Source organism: Vanessa atalanta, chromosome 10 (assembly GCF_905147765.1).
Source record: "Vanessa atalanta chromosome 10, ilVanAtal1.2, whole genome shotgun sequence".
Lineage (NCBI taxonomy): Eukaryota > Metazoa > Arthropoda > Insecta > Lepidoptera > Nymphalidae > Vanessa > Vanessa atalanta.
This window is the reverse complement of record NC_061880.1, coordinates 5,383,669-5,405,022: the sequence shown is the minus strand read 5'-3', so window position 1 is coordinate 5,405,022 and position 21,354 is coordinate 5,383,669. Positions and strand designations below refer to the sequence as shown.

Below are 21,354 nucleotides of genomic sequence, written 5' to 3'. Positions count from 1 at the left end.
ACGGGTGTCAAAGCAACATTCTCTTTGCTTGACGTAAGAACAACTAAATAATATATTTGATTCGTATCATATGTTGATGCGAAATAATTATCTGGCGAGTCCGCTAAATAAAAGTTATGATGTTTTAAATAACATTCGCGACATTTAGATCTTATTTTTGTGTCGGACATGTCGGTTTTATTTCTGTGTAAGGATTTTGGTCATATTTATGGATATTATTGTTTCGCACTCTGGCAATAACTATTTTGTTCAAAGCAATTAAAGTCTTCTTTTAATATTAGATGTACTTATAACCACGATTGTGTGATTGTTTTTTTTTTTAGAAAAATTCTATAAATATAGTTTTTTTAATTATTCTTCGATGATTTTCCGAGTACGTTTGTTCGACATGTTAGTCGCTAAATAAACTACGGCCGGTTGTCTTATTTTTTAGTATTGACAAATAAGGCAGTTAGTGTAATTCGGAACTATTTAGGTGTTTGTTCCGCGAGCACGTACTGCCTTTAGTAAAAGATTTTTTCCATTACCTAGGTCCATCCCTTTACAAGAGGATCAGTAAGGATTGTTCAATATACGGCTTATTCTACCATAATTACAAGAAAAGTGTACGTAAGAAATGTACGTACACTTTTCACTCAAGAGTTATGACGAAACTGAGAAATACCTAACCAGGTATTATTAAATGAAAAAACACACACTGCACCCACTCACACACGCACACACACAGACACACACACACACTAACCCACCCTTGTAAAATAACTATGGAATACAATATTGTATAATTTTTGTTAATCTAAATAACGTGTTCGCATGTTGTACACAATGATTAGAAACACTCAAAGAAGGGAACGGGACTGTTACTCTTTATTACAGATTATTTTATAACCTAGCGAGGAGTACAGTACTACACCCAATTGATTGAAATAAGATTAATTTGTACAAACCAATATTATATGTATAGATTTTTCAATAATAAATAATAATAAAAAATAAAAAAAAACTCCAACCTCTTCATTTTATTTCGTAACGTATCGAAACGTCATATCAACAAAATATGTATAGGGTATTGTTAAAGCGTGCATATATGTTAGTACAATAATAATTAAGTTTTTAGTAAGACTTCTTGAATTACACTGCTTTACTAATTTAGTTGCATTTGCATTTCGCATTAAGTGTAGTATATAAATTCAAAACGAATATGCTATATTTTGGTTAAAATTGCCTATATTTCTGATATTTTGGACGAAAATTTGTTTTACACGTTTGTTTAATATTATAATAGACATAATTGTAAATGATCTGTTTATTTAAGATTTTTTTGTTAAAATTATTATGGTCGTGTAAGAATTAATAAAAAAAATCGTATAGCCAAAGTTACAATAAAAGTCTACGAATGACTATGTAAACAATTTCTTTGTCAATACAATGTTAACTTAAATCAATAGAATCGTTTGAGGTTACAGGTAAATATAAAATTTTGATGACCTACGAAGAGTTCTAGCAACACTGCAAGCTAGTCAGCTATAAAATGACCATACAAAACATGTGCATTCAAAATTGCATGTAAAGGTTAGTTTCATGTAGAGTAACGCCAAAGTATGCCATTCGGTCAGCACTTGGCACGCTTCCGATTCTGAACACGCTGTGTTGTGCGTGTGAGCAAGGTGAAGGTAGTACCTACTCGACTTTTAAGCAAAATTACAAAACCTCAATAATCTAATACTTTTTTGTTTTAATAAAAATAAATGCAAACTGCATTTATTTTATTGTTTTAAATTTAGAAAATATGGCCAGTATTTCTGTTACTAAATGTTAATGTTGAAACCGTAATTTAAAGATCATTCAAAAACTTCACTAGTAATACAAATATAAGAAAACAATTTGAAGCTTATTTTTCTGCAAATATATATGACCTTAACTGCCGTTCGTTACTTAAAAACTCCAAAGAAAGATCATTTACTATACATACAGACGTGCTTCGAACACTTTCGCTATTCTTTCGCGATGAAAAATTGATGTTTTTAAACTCCATTAAAGCTTTTTAAATGTTAAACGTGTTTTGTAATAACGGCGATAACTTGAGTGGCAGTGAAAGTAGGGATACAAATAATATCAGGCGTGACGTCCGGCGTCCATTGTGATAAACGAAAGCGCAAGAGGTCGTATCACTATCATGATTTGCAAAATTACATTAAAATTTAAAAGCAATATTGAATAACATTGTGCTAAAAGGAAATTGATTCGAATAATTCATACGTTCTTGTAGTGATTTATTTTAAATGTCGTAATTAATTTTATAAGTTTCGTAGATTAAGTTTTGATTCTATAAAAGCTTTAAGTTGTTACGACTAAAAATTTTGATGTTTTTAATATTTAAATTGTTTATGATAGGCTCCATTGGTGGTATTAAATTCAACAATGACACAACATTCCGTATAAAATGTTGATTAAGGTATAAAAACAGAGACTTAAATAAACGGCTTTGGCATTCGGCATTTGGTATCAGGTAATGTTATCAATTATATTTCAATTAGAAAGATCAATGAACACTGTAATTAAATTAACAACTAGTCGGCGTAAAGGTGAGAAAGGCAAATAGTTATTGGGTTCGACAGCGAATCTGATGGCTTCTGACGTTAAAAAAATTGTACAGACCACAGTCTTTGTCTGTCTGCATATTTGTGTTTAAGATGTCCTCTGTGACACAGGATTGTATTATAATTGTGTCCTAATGAACATTTATTTATTTATATCCCATAATTAGCAGTACAGTGGTATTATTAATGCTGACTACAATACTACAGCCCAGATTGCTTCTTTCCTATCGCAAAGTTCCTATAATATATAATCAGTTTATGATAATCGTAGTCACGTGGCAGATCGACACGAGACTACACAGCGCGTGATCACGCTTATTGAATTCAATATGAAACCATCACGATGTGACCTGTAATGTGAAATATTTGATGTACTAGAGTTGCTTACAAGTATCAAGATTGTTGATTTGCGCTGTTATATAGTGTTTATCGAATTCTTATTTATATACTTACTGCTTAAATTTTTTTCGACCACTTATTTTTTTGTTTGTTCTTATTAAAAATTAAAATTAAATATAAAAGTATCTTGTATCTTGATATCTTAGTATAATACGTTTTATTAGATATATATATATTGTTTGTCAATTAGAATGTAATTAAAAAAACGAACAAACAAACCAACATATTTATTTATGTTTATTATGTTTTGTTCCGAATATATTGACGAAAAAGCTTACGAATATATCTCAATAAATATTCAAAATATTTTGTGGCATATGTCCGTCCTATAACTTATCATGATGTGAAAGTTCCATATTAATCGGATTATTAATTTTTGTGTGAATCCGGAAAAAGACATTCAAACAAAACAAACGTCTTAATAATATTAGTAACACTGGCTTATACGTACATGGTCGTTTGTTTGGATTCGTGCTACTTGTTTTATTGGATTAACTATCCGTATGCTTACTTTCACAAAGATCGGTTGAACCTTGAGGTGGAAGCGGAACAAATCACAAACTAAAGTCTTTTTGTCTTTTGACATACAAGATCTATACTAATATTGTAAATGCGAAAGTATCTCTCTCTATCTGCCTGTATGTCTGTTGCTCTTTCACTGCCAAACCACTGAAAGGAATTTGATGAGGTATGGAGCCTGACCTCCGAGGAAGGACAAAGGCTTTTTTATGCATAATCCACGGATGAATCCTCGGGTCACAGCTAGTATTTTATTAATCATATTGTTTCAAGAATTATATTTGTTTCTGAGAAGTACTTGCGTAAATAAAACTCCTTGTGATCTTTATTAACCAACACAAGACAAATATACTGAAGTTAGTGTTTTTATTTTATTAATTACAACTAAATAAATTAGAGAGGAAAACATTGGCAACATTTTAACTTTAAAAAAAATATGACGATGATATCCGCATTATTTATTTCAATCAGCAGTTTTCAAGCGAGACTAGCGAACTGCGTAGATAATATAGCGTAGGTACACAAATAAACTAAATATTCCCTTTATATGTAAGTCTGATGAGACGATTTTAAACATGGTCATTCAAGTAAAAGGCCAATGGCTTAACGTGCTTTCTGAGTTAGGCAAAGATAAACACTGTCAAATTACAAATTCCGACCGGCTACTTAAAGTTTACTGAACCATAGAATTTCAGTTACTGAAGTCCATATAAGTTCAAGTAAGAGTTATTATTTATTAAAAGTAAACATTCCAATTTATAAGATTAATACAATTTGAAAGATCGATTTATTTCTCATTATTTTGAGTTTAAAGATTTGTACAATACCAAGTTGTCGATACGTGAAAGCTGAGCGCCGGCGGCTGTGGCGCACTGGAACGAGATATGAAGGCCACAGCGAAAGTTTATTAATTGAGCTTGCCACTTGCCGGTCAAGTGCGGGAGTGCGGGTCGAGTACACCTGAAATACGATCTTCTAAATATGTGATAGTTTAAAAAGACACTTCCTTCGAATAGCATTTGTAGAACAGATGAACGCTCTCAAATATACATTTATGTATATAAGTCGTGTACAGATCTAACATGACATTAAATAAAAATCCCGCTGAGTTACTTTCGCCGATTCTTCTCTGGTCCGAGGTGCTTATTTTCAAATTGGTAGTAGATATTTGACAGTTAATAAGCAAGTTTAACGTTTCTATATTGAGTAGCGATTTTTGACTTTGACTTACGTAATCTTTATGAACCTGAAGAGAAATTCCATATAGAACATACTCGTATTTTATATTGACAGTGTTAATTTTCAGATCAATACGAATCGCTATGGTCCAGTAAATTAATGTCAATACATCGCTTCAAGTTTGTAATACTGTGAGACATTCATCAAAATAATACTAAAAATGAAAAAAAATCCATGAGCCAGACATCCCTGGCTGTCATTATTACGAGCTATATATCACGGAACATAGTAAAAATATAAAGCTACACTATATAATACTACGCTCTAGTGAGTCGTTTGCTCAAGGTTCAAGTTGCTTCCGTTTGATTAATTATAGCTTCCTTCATATAAAAATAATTGGCGGATATTTTCTAACTAAAATATGTATATCCGAAAACATTTAAAAATGTATAATTTTAATTAGTTATTTAATCAAATAAAATATTATTAAAACTTGAATGAAGAATGCACGTATTATTTATGTAATATCATTTTTTATTTTCAATTGAGTTTTCAATAAACATTTTAATTTGTTTGGTCGTCAGATTGATTTTTTTTAACTTTTTTGCTGTTCTTGCAATTAAAAACACGAAAGCAAAGCTTTTACAAACCACAAAATAATAAAATAGCAATGAATCTTCATTTTTATTTGTTTTAAAATAAATTCCAGATTTGTCAGCCTCAGAGGCAGACATAACCGAATAATATGGTACCTTAATGAATTTCTAAACGTATATAGAGTTTATTAACAAATCCAAAGAACTATTAATTAACAATACTGCGGTACTAAATACTACTAAGCCAGATAAGTTGCTGATAGAACGTACTCGAAAGATTAATTGTATTAATAATTATACAATATGCCGTAATCAAATCATTATAAAAAATATGCTTACAGGCTCCTTAACGATAATGAAACTTTATGTCGTCATGCGATGACTTTCTAATAGATAGCACTCTAATGGTAGGATAACTAATACTAATTACTTGCTAAGCCCATATAAATATTTATATAGTAGATTGTAAACTATTTATTCTTTCCATTGTAAGTTTTTGGTTAGAATTATTTTAATCTGACAGCCCTAACATTAGGATAATTGTAAGTATCCAGTAACATATACACACGGAAATCTTAGTTATTTAAGTATACTTGGTAGTAGGGCTTTGTGCAAACCCGACTGGGTAGGTACCATACCTCCGATATTCTACCGCCAAAACACTCAGTAAATTGTTGTGTTCCGGTTTGAAGGGTGAGTGAGGTAGTGTAACTACAGGCACTAGGGACATAACATCTTAGTTCCTAAGGTTAGTGGCACATTGGTGATGTTTAATATTTCTTACAGCTTTTTTGAATGATTGGTTATTTTTCTGACAGCGCCATTGCTTATGGGCGGTGGTGACCACTTACCATCAGGTGGCCCATTTTTCCATCCGCCTTCCTATATCATAAGGAAAAAAATACAAAATTAATTGCAACCAACGTCGGCTGTGTGATTTCGTATAAAGATTTTGATAAGGATAATAAAAGTATTCCTCGGCAAAAATTTAAGAAACAGTTTCTCCACATATGTTAAAGTCACGCGAATGCATTCCACGGTACACTATACAGCTTGCACCGTAATAAATCAACTGCTGTTGCCTTTTCCGACATTTTTTCATCGTTTATTAACAAGTACAACCGTTATATTCTACTAATAAAACGACATAAAATAAAAGAGTATTGAGGAAAAATAATACTTTTTCCTGCCGACGCAATCTTTATACTTTAGTTTTATTGCAGAATTCTTCACTACATCACCAGATCTTGATAACTTACTACAATCACTTACATTTTATTAAGAGAAAGTTTGAAATCGTAAACTTTATTAAACATTATACTTTGGATCACTAAACAATACAACGGACATTTGCTATATCGGTACATATCAATCACGACACAGCGTCAGTCGAAAATATTCTACAAAAGTATGTATTGTAACAGGCGGACGATAATAGATATGAATGAGTCTTGTTGTTATATAACTTTTTTATCAGCTTATAAGTCTTGATATTTTTTTCTTTTTGTAATAAATAAGTATTCGTTCTGTTTAATTTATTACTATTACTATTGCGTTCATTAATGTAGAATGCTCGAAATAATGCCACTTTATGTTTAACAAAAAGAATACTGTCGCTTACTGATAACTTTTCATACAAGCTCACTACAATAAATATTTCACGATATTTTCGTCAAACATTTATTATAATCTTAGCAATTTATTCTCGATTTTAACATTCATGATTATGAATGTTAAAATCGATGATGATTTCAATATTCTTTCCCTATTTTATCGCAATAGGTTTCAAGTATAAATAAATCTATTTGCAAAAAACAAAGATTCAAAATAAGCAATTTTGAGGTGCTAGGGGTGTAAAATCGAAACCAAACGATATTATCCCGACTGTCGGACTACGATATTATGATGTAAATGTTTGGACATCGACAGAATATAGCTTTTCATAATTCTGCCGTTCCATTTATGTATAAAAAAACAATGTAATTTCATTGTCTTGTACGTATTAATCAATCAAATTTTCGGATGGCCAAACTTAATTTATATTTCGAACTAAAAAAAAACCATTAAAACTTTTAGTAACTAATGTAAGTACTTGATAAAGAAAGAAATCGAAAGTTCTAAATTAAGAAGACTTGCTTTAGTACAAGTATTAATGATAATAAACAATGTTATCGAGAATACGAACTCGATGTTGTTGTAAGCTACAAAGCTAAATTATTACGTTATTCATTAAGAGCTTGTCTCTGTTCCCGTATTCTATGTACAACCTGACGTAGACCACTTCATTAGGCCGCATTGTACTATAAATGGAGCCCAATTAATGTACAGACGGACGATGTAATAAGGCTAATTATATGCTAATACTTATGAATATTGTGAGATTCGAGATGGCTAGGGGAATAAAATTGGCGAAACTGAAGATCGCGATTTAAAACGTGGGTAAGCTCAAAAAATAATCAGTGAGATTTTTTTTTAATCTCTCGTCATCGATTTATCTTTGAATTATGTTGATGGTGCTAACCGAATGAAAACTTTCAAAAATTAACTATCTAAGTTTTCACTTAGTCAGATGGACGAAGCGTCATTCAAAAACATCAACAAAAACAATAATTCATTTATATTACAGGTTCAAGTTATGGATTCTGTTATTATATGTATTGTGTATATAATATTATCGATGAAATACTTGTCTAATTGTTAGGTTACGTCAGAGTGTATTCGTACGTAGATTTCAGTATTGAGGCTTATAATTCACTGCCCTGCCGTATTTTATTAGATCCTGTTCTGATTGTATTGTATGTGCACTGCACTACATTACACAACACTTGTTTTTCGTTTGATACACATGCTTATTTGACTTTCTAACCTGAGGCTGATTTATGTCTTCCTATTGTTACATAACATCAATAAAAGTTAATTGTTTGCAAAAAATATTACAGATAAAGTACAAGTAAAATAAACGTTATCATTGTGCAATATGAACTAGGGTTAGATAAATAAATTAATCAGTTATTAGTTAGTCACATTTAAAAACCACACTCGGAGGTAGAATGTTAGTATTTATCCTTAAAATCATTAAATTATTCGATTCAATGATTGGACTTCTAATACCTGGATAAAACTAACCTAAACCAGGTACCTGACTTCGACTTCAATATTTGCTTGTACATTAATAAATGATTTGGCGGTTCCATTAGTGTTTACTATGTCAAATGTTTTTATCTTGTCAAATGATTTTGACAAAATATGTGTAATTCCTAGAAAAAAAAAACTAATTACCTGCATGTTGCATGTGCAAGTGCATGCGCATGTTGTGCAGGTTATATCTGGACGTGCTATAATTTTGAAATTTTATATACATGTTAATATATACTAAGCAACAAAATATTTTTTATAAATTATATAAAAATATTATAATTAAATATAATGACATATAAATAATAATATTTCAAAGCAAATTGTACAATTAACGTTTATTTTTTCATTCGGAATTTCTCGTCTAAATGACTTTTCAAATTCATACATTCGATTTTTTATTTTTAATGTTTATCGTTCTTTGTTCTTTAAACAAATACCGTTACAAAAGTTAACACTTGCAAGAATCTAAAGGATTTAAAAATAAAGAGAAGTAATGTGAGTCGAACATTAACCGAAACCATAATTTATATTTTATTGTTACGTTCAAACAAGCCGTATATGTACTTATTAAGGTATTGGTCATTGACCCGTCTTTGTGAATTCGTATTTTATTTTGAAAGGGCAATAATTAATTAATATCGACATTACATGTTTACTGTTTGTATCATAAAACACGTGTCGCAAATCACGGTCATTGCGAGCTTCTTGTAAATTATTGCAACCTGCGAACATTCAAGAATTCCTGCGCGTGTGTAAAGGCCTAACAATGAGCATTGTTTTGTAAGTCACCGATATAAAATTATATAAGAAGTGACTCAGAGAAGAGCAGAAATCGCAATGTATTATTTATATTTACAGAAACAATGTATGTAACAGTAGTAATGATTTTGATTGCTAAAAAGCCAAAATATAAAATAATGACTACCTGATGGTAGGAGCCCACATATGGGTACATACTGGATGGTATCTTATTATTATATTATATTACTTATCATATATTCTACTGCTAAACTGAAATATTTAGTAGGTCTTATTGTATTTCGGTTTGATGGGTGTAATAATGAGCGATGTAAGGAATAGGTAATATTTTTATAGTGCCAATATCTAGGCAGTGGTGACCACTTACCATCAGATGGCACATTTGCCCGTCCGCCTACCTATCACATAAAAAAATTACTTATTTTCATGTTGCAATTTACTGTCAACGGTTTTGTTTTAGAATTATTATAGGTTTTTTTTATAAGTACATGCTTATTTATACATAATCTCTTCCATTTTCTGTACATAATATAGGAAGCGAACTTGAACTCCCATCGCACTTCCGCGTCAAGCGTTTGACTCCGACCCAGCGTCCATTATGCAATGACATTGACGTTTATGAGCTGTCTTATGACGACAGCATTAACAATACTGCCGCCTTGTTGTTAATGCTTAGAATTTTATTAAAAAAAGCTAAAATGCGTCGAAGACGAAATATTATGCTGATTTTTTCACTGTCCATCATGTTAAAAAAAAAAGAAATGATAAAATGACGAGTACGAATATATGAGTAGAGGAGACCGGTAACAAAAGTAACACTTTGTACTTTTACTTTGATTTCCAGCGATCAATCATATGTTCGATAAAATGCATATAGCCCTATCAAACTTTCGTCTTCTACGAATGTAAATTATGATATGATTTGCCTTTCTTTTTGATGTAATTTTTCTCATGATTTGTTTTGTTGTAGGTATCATATTTTATTTTAAGGTTTTTTTCTATTTTAACGATTATCAGTGAAACCATTTACAGTTTTTGTAATAAAAGTCAAACAAAATAAAAATCTTTCACCAGTAATCCCCTTTTTGTTTTGGATCTCGGACAAAATAGTGCTAGTAATAGATAACTTACTTTGGGATGAATAAGGTATAGGCTGTGGAGAAATCGCCTGTAGCCAAGTAGGTCATGTGTGTTGTTTGCCATTGTGTTATGTTTATTTTAAACATAACCATGGATTTGATATTGTGCATCTGATCATTTTAAAACGTAATATACAAAACATTGCCTTATATGCTCAGATATACATGACGTGCAGTTCAACGTTATAATTAAATATTAGCATTTAAGAAAATAATTGAATACAGTGAGTCGATACTAAACAATAAATATTACCGAAGAACAAAGAAACTATGAGAACAGCTGATACGATCGAAGTTAATATTGAACAGTAAAAGCTCTACGGCTTCTAGTTTGAAAGATTACTTACAATTTTTCCTGACCATTGTTTCTATTTTATATACCATTGTTTGAATACAAAAACATAATGACCGCTATTACTTTGATGAAAAGTAAAAAAATATGTCTATGTATAAATATGTATAGCCCGGAGCACGCCTTTTGATAATAACATAGCATTGTTTTTATTACAGTTTCCTTCATTTCATTAATGTATTATTAATTATAATAGCATTATAAATACAGCCGTAGTGCATATATAATTATGTCATAATAAATGTATCTATATCCTGGTGATGATAAATATACACATGGAGCAAACAAATAACGTAAATGCAATAATCAGCTTTATCAGCGCCTGCTCCGTAACAATTTCCATTGATCACAATAAAAGTAATGCAGTGTAGGCACGCCTACATAACAGCATTACATAAATCGTGAATTCCTTACGAAAACGGATATTGTTCTCAAGACCATCTCAATAACGGTACGAAGAACATTTATACAGGAACGCTAAACGGTTTATGCCACACTCGTCTTTATGACATTTTATTCTAAATTTTTTTCATAATTTTTTTTGAGATTTACCGTTTTTTTTTTAATTTAAAAATATTTTTAACATAAAAAAATCTAAAGCAGTACATTTTTAAAATTCTCTAATTAGTTATACAATAAACATACATTGTATAACTAATTAAAGAAAATCAACTCGAATATGTATTAGATGAGAATGGCAGACACCGAAGTAAGGAAGTAAGTCTAACCTACATCCAGACCGTTATGTTCTGCCCCAAACAATCGGTCGACGTGTCTCAATCACGACAGATGATTGTAGTGGAAATGACGACGTGTGAGGTCAAATGTCGTCCAATCTTATGGACTCTATTCTGGATGACTTAAACTTAGTAATTAAATTAAGTGAACCAAGCAACATCATTTATATCACATATTCATTTGAATAAAACAGAAGACGGACAGAACTTTAATATTTAAGATTTTTCTAAATTTGTCGTTGTGTAAGTCCATCGGGGTAGGTACCATCCACTCATCAGATTATTATATCGCCAAACATACTAACTCAGTATTGTTGAGTCGATGTAACTGTATTCCCCAAGATTAGTCGCCACTAATTTGCGATGCAAGGAATTGTTAATCATATAACATAAAAATTAGTATTATTTTTTTCCATCAATAAAACATACCGTGGGTTGTTTCATTTAGTGTGAATACTGTGGTAATTTCAGCGAAACTGTCGATCTCTTCTTGTCTCTATCTTGTCTTTCAATCTGAACACTGTTATAATTATTGGTAAATATATGAACTCAGTATTAGAGTTAGGAGTATAGAACGATTATTGACCTCAAGATTATTAGGTGACGATCGCTTTCTGAATTAGAGTAAAAAATGTTGCTCTATATATGTCATCGGGTGTCTTCATAGCAAATGTCCGCTCAGTCCAATTAATCGACATACTTTGAGTGATTCCATATATGGAATAATGATACGGCTGATTTTCTATCAATCGAAGAGAACCACAAAATGAGCGGGGTCGTGAGAAAACCGGTGCAATTTAGTCGCTCTGCAGTCTGCAGTGACACACATACTGATGGTTCTTGTACAACTCGAGACCACGATCAATACCAATTGTACGAAAATATTTCGAAAAAAAATATCTTAAATCTTTTTTTTTTATTCATAGCATATATTCATATTATATTGTATTTTACACTTTTTTTTAAAGTAGATTTAGATTTGTTTCATATATATATGAATATATAATATATACATATATAATACTTTTTAGTTTGTTTTTTCCCATTCAAAAATCTATCATTAGTTTAAATTGTTTCATTATTTGTTATAAAATTTAATATGTAATTCATAATATTAATTTTTACCGCAAAACTGGGAAAATTATAATATCATTATTTTATTTATTAAAATTCGCGTATAAAACTCAAATAAAAAAGTAATTAGAGAAAACTACACGATGTAACTATTGTAACTCTCAGTCACACAATAAAGATTTCAATACAGTATTAGAGAGTTTAAACATGAAGAGAAAAAAAATAGCCTTATTATAGGACTAATAAAGAACGCGCGTGGGTTTATGTCATGTTTAATATATTTTACAAGGTCTTCAATCACATTAAAAGCTATGCCATTTTAATTATATTATTTTAGAGAAAATAAACGTACCTTTATACGAATAAGAAATACGAATATTAAAGATTTTTTAATTTACAGTAACGCCAAGCATAATTAATTAGAAATGTAAGATGTATTGGATCTTTTATCATTTAAAACATATTCGATGGCTTAATGATGATATATTTATTTAGAACGGATGATAAAAAATGAGCGATTTTATCGGTATTTTAGTAGTGTTAAAAAATATTTAAGTTAATTAAGCATTTCAAAGCGCCGGAAACGTTTAAGCCGTGTCTCGCTATATCCTTTATAAGTTATAAGTAGTAGGTATAATTATATCTAATTAAAACATCCACTTCATTTTACTCGTAAATACATGTTACTTTGAATTATTACATGAAATTCGGACACATGTGTATAATAATTTAATGACATAGAATTTAGCAAATTCTAAAACTGCACACGAATCGCATACGTTATAGTAAAAAAAGATAGAAAGAGATCAATAGATAACATGAGAATGAGAAGACATTAAAAATTTAAAACATTTCATACCTAATGTACAGGTTTAACGTCAAACATTCTGTTTTAGTTTTATTTGATTATATTAAAAAACGGAACGGATTAATTTATTTATAAAATTATCTTTAAACGTTTACTATTAATTAAAATTTTTAAAAATACTATTTATTAACTTTTACTCGCGTTTTAGGGCTTGGTCGTCAGATGCTTCTCCTATGCTTCCTTGGAGTTCAAGCTTACTTCACATCAAATTTCATCAAATTCGGTTCACTGGTTCGGCCGTGAAAGAGCAATGGACAAACAGACAGACAGAGTTAATTTTATATGTTTATTATTGATAGCTCTTTGCTCATAAAAATGGCCCTCCTAAATTACAATTTTAAATCTAAACATTTCATGTTCCACTTGAGTACCTGCATTAAAATATCTAACATCAAGCTCATTAGCGCATGGACAACTAAAAATGTTGAACAAGTGAAGTAGTACTTCGTGAGATAAGGCTCCACGGGTCTGTTTTCGTTTCGTCCTACGATCATTACTCATTAGTCGTAACCTGAGCTATTTCTTAAACTAAGTAATTAACCATGTAAACGCGATGTGCAAGAAGAAAGACGGAATTCACATTTTTCTTTATCGTAGGTGATAAAGAAAATTGTATTTCGAATAACTCACGTATCGCTTAGCGAATTCTACCAACGTTGTATGTTCATACGATAAATGAAGTACCTATATCTTATACAAATATAACAAGATCTCTTGCCTTTGTTTAGCTGCGTATAGCCATACGTCGAAATAAATATGTCTATCTAATGGTGACTTTACTAAATAACATTAACATAGCTTACTATGTTAATGTTAGTAGTCAGTGCTAAGACGCTTAGTACATAACGTATATGTTCTTTGATATTACGTTAAGTTGACTGCACGTTACTGTTTCCTTACGAAATTCCTTTAGCAAAGGGTGTCCATGAGAGAAATATTACATAGCTCTAACACGTAGACACGTATGACCGCCTTTTCTTGCTATATATTTTTTTGTATTGTCTTTTTAATGTGGCACTTTTATGTCCTTTTTTACATGTTGTGCAATAAAAAACCAATAATTGTTTTTATTAAAAGGAGTCGTAGTACTTATTATTTTGCTAATGTTACCAACTTTCCTATCGGAATCTTTTTTTTGAAGACAGATTTACTGGTGTAGAGTCGAGCTATTTTATGTAATGGTATTTCTTTTTTTTTCATTACTAAATCTAGAACTGCAGTCGATTCGTTCGATTCTTGACTCAACTCAACAAAAACTTGTGAAGTCCGCAATATGTTACTTTAATTAAAATAAGGCGGAAGATGTTAATAAAAACACAATACCATTCAATAAATAGCAGCTATAAATCGAACCGTATCGAAGCAAATGCGTATCGTGGAGTTAACATCGTGTTTTTTATTTTTTCTCTTATGGCGTCATTCGGTGCTTATTTAATTTTATCTTATTTTAATAATCATAACGTGTCTCAAATTATATTTTCTAAATCTTAAGTGATTTATAGTATTTTAAATCAAGTTCAATTGAAAAAGTCATTTAGCTAAATATTATCAAGCAATGGATTAAAAAAAACTATCTCACTTGTATTTGATAAAATGACTCATTAACGGGACCTCTTTTATGTGATTTATATACTGATACAATAACATTGAGGAGTAGCAAATCTTTGTCTTTTCTTTTACGCTAGAATTACTTATATGTTTTATACTACATATGCTCTGATTTATATTTACATATATAAAAGTAGTATTTTATGACGATTTTAATATTGTTCCTGGAGGCCAATTCTAGTTACTCAAAATTGTATTGATATGTTTCCGATTCTATTTCGATCCAACGTTCAATGTTCATGTAAATCATTTTGTTGCAGTAAGCGTCAAAAACAACAGTTTACGTAATTGTGGTAAATACGCTTACCAGCTCACTGCTCACACAGTGCTCTTTTTGTAATGACTGGATTAGTCAAAACGAGCTCTCAATTAGAAAGTACTAACTACATTTCTGAGCTGTACCTCTAAATTAACCTAAGTATTAGATTTGTTATTTTTGTATTTGTTTTATATCAAACTTTAATAAATATAACAATTTTCTAAGATATATTATAAAATATATTTATTATTGCTATAATATAGTCATATTAAGCTTTTTGATTTGAATTTTTTTTTACATCAATGCACTTACGAGCTTATTATAAGAAGTCATATTGACAGAGATAACTGATGCAATTTCTAAGTGCAATGATAAAAATAATTAATGGTTCACGCGGAGAGCAATTTGTTTGATTGCGGGGCAGATACAGAAATAAAGTGTTGTGTGCGCAAATAGCTATCTCGTTCCATTTGTCTATACCGAGGTATCTCGGGAAATGGATGCTTGGTCACGTGCTATCTAACTACAATTTGTAACGGATGGCTTATCCTTGTTATAATTTCTAATGACCATTTTTCCTGGCGTATATCAGCCGCATTTTTTCAAGATCTAGAAGTACCAAAAAGTTCGTAACTTTAATAATTCCGATGATCATTTATATTCTACATTCATATTTTTAGATTGTGTTAATTTGACATTAGCGACATTTGTTTGATCGACGACGAAGATCGACGTTCCTGAAAACACAGACACTCGAATTAAAAGTCGCATGATTTACGTAAGAACCACGTGTCCACTTGACTGTATCTTCATATTGTATTGTGTATTGATAATAAAAAACGATATATAAACCACATTTATTTTATTATAGGTTTCTAATCCATCGTAAATTTGTCTTACTCCTATTGTATTAAATATCATCACTGAAAACTTTGCAGCTATTTAAGAATCTTAAAGAGAGGCTAGCTTTAAATAAGATATACATATATACTTACATAAATAACTGTTTTCTTCTTATTAATAATGTAATTAATAAGTAGAAATGCGTTGCCTTTCTGTAACTCTGTTTCGCTCGAACTATTGGACAGATTATAATCAAATATGGAATAAGTCAATAACGTCACGGAATAAAACGTAAGATAAAGTTTACGTACGAGAATACTGTTTTAATATTAAATAAAAATATGGGATTGTTACATAATAATTTACCCTGAGTGAAGCCGGAAGCTCACAGTAATATATTTTATAAAATTATAATACAGGAGTAGTAAAAATGAAACAAGAATTTAATACATTATTCTAGATTATTCCTTAAAAATAAAAGACAAAGATAAATATATTCAAGTTATGAAAGCGTTTAGACTTGTACCTGTTACATATTGTATTCGTTCAGTTATATACGATATTGACAAACACAGGTCCCGATCTAAACCGATCGTGACCTAAAGTCACGATTTTTTCACATTTCCACTAATCCTGTTGTATCGACGAATGCTGTCACACTTGCAACTTAAAATTTACCTAATATTCTGACACTATTCGAAAAGGACTATACCTATTTCCTTGGAAAGTATTTATTTACTTTAAAATAATTTATTCCAAATACGGCGCCGGTGACTCTTCGTATTTACTATAATTATATATAAATTCACATCGATTTAAGTTTTAACTATAATTTTCCATGATGTTCTATTTATCTTTTGTTCTTTTTTTTAAAATTATATTATATTTGTGCTCTGTAAAGTTTAATTAAGTAGACACAGATGAAAAATTAAAAATAATATTATTAACCTTAGATATATGTCATATACATTTTTTCTTTAAAGTATACAGTACAGTGTGTATAGATATTTTTAATATAAGTTATTCAATTGCTTTTATTAATTTAATAAGAAATCAGTGCAATTGATATTTCAATTTCTGTTATTAATTAAACACGATACCTTTATATATTAGTCAATTAATAAAATCTCTGATTCCGCAGTGACCTAATAAATATATGCAGTAAACGCTAATTAGAAACAGTTAACATGTAAATGGCTACGGCTGCTTGAATTTTACTATAGCGCTGTGATCGATCCACGTATCGATAGTAGATCAATCGATAAAAACGATAGGATCAAATACGATTCGAAATATACATTGATTTAAATAAAGATATATTTAGGTCACATTAAACTGTTTTCCTAAAATGGTAACGTTATATTTAAAAGCATTTAAGTAATTTCTTAGAACTTAATAAAAATAGTGACTGTTTTTAGGTATATTTTACAACGTTATGATACGTAAAAGGTTTGACGAATAACATTTTGTGTCCTCGAATAAGTTTCACGAACCAAAATAGCAGGTACTTTTTTATACCTTTACTAAAACCACAAAGAAAACCGATAAGATTTCTTCGAAGAAATTTGTACGCTTATAAAGGCTTACAAGAGCGTGATAGTATCTCCGATAGATGTACAATGCACAATAAAACTGGCTACAATCATTCGCATACATAAACAAATCACACATGCGAGCTATCGGCTAATAAAACCCATTAGCACTTTTAAGGATCCATAAAGCGGGAATCACTAGAAAGTTGTCATAAAAACCGGATTAACGCGGCGAAATGTGGCGAAACCCTGCAGTCTCGACCACGTGAGAATTTTAGGCTACTGAGGTAGCCATACTCCTTAAATTCTCTTGTAATTGAATCAGCACGCTTTTGGGATTTTGCGTTTAAGAGTTTTATATTTTTTGCTGTAAAAGACTTACGTATTTAAATGTTAAATCGGTAATGCAATTATACAATTACAAGATTTCTAGCGTAGCTTCAGTGTGCATATTTGTGTTTTACGTATTTACTGTATTTTTAGCAATACTCAATAAAAAAGTGTACTCCGTTCATTTTGATTTTTATCACAATAATCCTAAAGTAAATGGAGCTAAAGGCTGTTAATATATATGTCATCTTTGTGTAAAAAAAAAAATATCAAGAACATTCATACTTAAATAGCTACAAACATTCACAGATAGCGTGGCCTACAATTGGAAGTATTATATTTCAAAGTTCAAGTTCGTTCTGATGTTACATTGTAATGATACCATCGGATCATATTACAGTGTAACTACACCGTGCACTGACATGTTATAGATGTCTGATATTTTCAAAACATTAGATCCTATTGGATAATCTTTTGAAATTTATATAAATAAACGATTAATTCAGTTAAAACGAAATAATTTAATTTAGAGATTCGTTCTAAGATTTCATGACAATGTCTCTACGGTATTTTTTCGTGTTACTTCTCGTATTAAACACGTAAATAACAACCTCAAATAACACTAGTATTAACTTCAACTTCGTGTTTTAGAATTTATATTACATTTGGTAATGCCATTTCATTTTGCACACATAAGACTAACCAATTTTAACTGAATAAAAGTTTGGGAGAAATTAGTCTCGGTTCTGTAGTAATACTTTATTGATAGATTTTTGACTGTTTTGTAGGAGTACTTTATTGATAGATTTTTGTGTTTCTAATATTATGGATTATAGTTCTATAGTTATTTTGAAATAAGCTATACTGCTTATTTTCTTGCTCATCCTTTTAGAAAAAAACATTGAATACATATATGTACTCAATACATGCTCGAGTCAGTGCAAATAAAAGGCTATAAATATATAAAATTATGCGCAAGAATTTGTAGCCAAAACAAAAAGGCATAACATTCGAAATTATATTCATCCCTAAGTCTTATCTATTTATCGAGATCTTTATCACTGTATGAGATCGATGTTATTTTCTCTTACAATTTATATGGGTTACTGACATTGGCAATAAACTAGCGGCTCGCCTTTGTATTTTTTCCCACGTTTGTTAAGGAGTTATCGATTGTCGTGGGAATACGACGGATGGATAGAATATAGGAGCCGGTTTTTACCCGGAGGCCTTGAGACAGTATTTAATACGCCATACAAAAGATTGTAGTGTAATTAGTATAATTATTCCATATATAGAATAAAAAATAAGCTGTTGTTTTAAAACGATGATGTGAATTATTGATGTATTTTAAAAGGCTTAGTAAATTTACGTAATTTATTTTATTTTTACAAGTCCAGTTTAATTTTGAGTTTGAAATCCGCATTAGATCGCTACCACAGCTTGTTTTTGGGTTTTGCTCTGTCTTTCGAAGACAGAGCAAAACCCAAATTGACAGTGATATACTCCCGTACCTCAAACAGCACGAACAACCATTGGTCACGGCTGATCTTTCTACGGCCATGTTGGATTGCCCTGACTTTGAGAGTAGGACAATGCACAGTGCGCATAGGCAATAGAGCCTATTCTAATCACATTCTTTATCTAATTTAGTCGATGTCATTGGTTCAAGGCTTAAGTAATCTATGATATTCATTATGGTTTTACAAAATAAAGTTTTGAACGTCGACGAAGCTGCTTTCGGAACTTTGGAAGTAAAATAAAAGGGGACATAGTAGTTAAGTGAAATTGTATTGTAATATTTATTAATCAAGAACTATTAATCAATATAGCTGAGCTGTTAGAAAATTACATGGAACACGTCAATTATGTTTTTTCTTCGATTGGATACTTGTGTCCTATTTTACTACTTGTCTCTTTAAATATCATTTTTAGCGTATATTTTGATATATTTTGATAACTACGAAACTAATGATCTGAAATCTAAAGCTTCAGCACAAATTATATAATTCCCTCATACACACTATAGGTATGTATGCTTTATTTACTAATAATTATTGGATTTATTTTACTTTTTATTTTAATAAATAAAAGAACGATTGAAAAGAGTAACTACTGTTTTTTTTACCGGGTCTCCTCGGTAGAATGAACATTCCGAACTGGGGTAGCTTGATATTATAATTAACCTTCGAAAATGACGATTTAGTGAAAGTTCTATTTCAAAGCCTACTTGAATAATGTAAATATTGATTTTGACATTAAGATTTTGATTCCATCAAATACTAAATACTATAAAATCAGAAAATAATTAATATAATATATCCATATCATAAGCCGGACACAGTTATAAGCAACCAAGATTATTTTTATAATAAAAAATAATTTTAAACATGTCAACCGACATAACAATCACACGATTATATATAATTATATACATGCCCCAAACAACAAAATAGGTAAAGACTTCACGCTCAGACGCTGAATTTAGCAACACTTGGTATTATACTGAAACCGATTCTCTGATGATGTTGCGTAGGTTTTTGCTCTATTTACCGACACACACAAACACACTAAGCATGAACAATGGTAAGCGTAACTTGGAGTTCGTGCAACTGTATTGCGAGTTCTGATGCAATAACGGAACGCCTCCTGTACCTCCCTAAAGCTTAAATAATGTTGAGAACCAGTCGCAATATGTAAGTATAATTTGACCTTTAAGAGGAAGTCAATAGATTCTGTTTCAAAACGAGATTAACGCTATCACTTGAAATATTGTAAATCATTTAAACCTTATTTACAAATTGGTTTGAAAAGGCCCTTAATCGATATTTTTGTTTTTGTTATCTTTATTTTATTCGTTATGTTCACAAGAAACATAAGAATTAGACGTCCAGATTCATAAAAAAATGATAAAATATTACACGAACCATTTTATTGCTAATTAGAAAAGATTTGTGACACAATATCGCAAACCAGTTTTCGTATTTTATTTATAGAAAGATAAAAAATATTTGTGCCCACATATTTTTTGTGAATGGCAAGGTTAATTGATGACTCATCGTTTCCTTTAAATATTTACATCGGTTTTTTAATTCTTGACCTATTAGTGGTTTGGAAAGACAAATTGAAAAGGAATTTACTCAAGTATCGTTCCTAAATTATCTATCGTTTATTACTTTATTAACGATTAAAAATAATATCAGAATAATGTTCTAAGGTATGCTATAATTTTTAAATAGAATAGAGCCTAAGTATTTCTGAAAACTTTTAATTTGATCAGCAAAAGACTGTCGTTGAACTCTGAGTTAATCGTTTAAATATTTCCAACGCTTCAGGCTAAAGACAAAACGTGAGAGCAGGAATCTCAAAACAAATCGATTCCCAGACAAATCGGAAGCTGTAATTGCAGATTATTTAATCCT

At 30.4% G+C, this 21,354-nt stretch overlaps 1 protein-coding gene across 1 annotated transcript in view; it reads left to right on the top strand.

The window, feature by feature from the left end:
- The window catches only part of LOC125066734 (leucine zipper putative tumor suppressor 2 homolog), a 90,564-nt gene that overhangs the window by 24,444 nt on the left and 44,766 nt on the right, over positions 1 to 21,354 (top strand). The gene's annotated exons all lie outside the window — the stretch shown is intronic.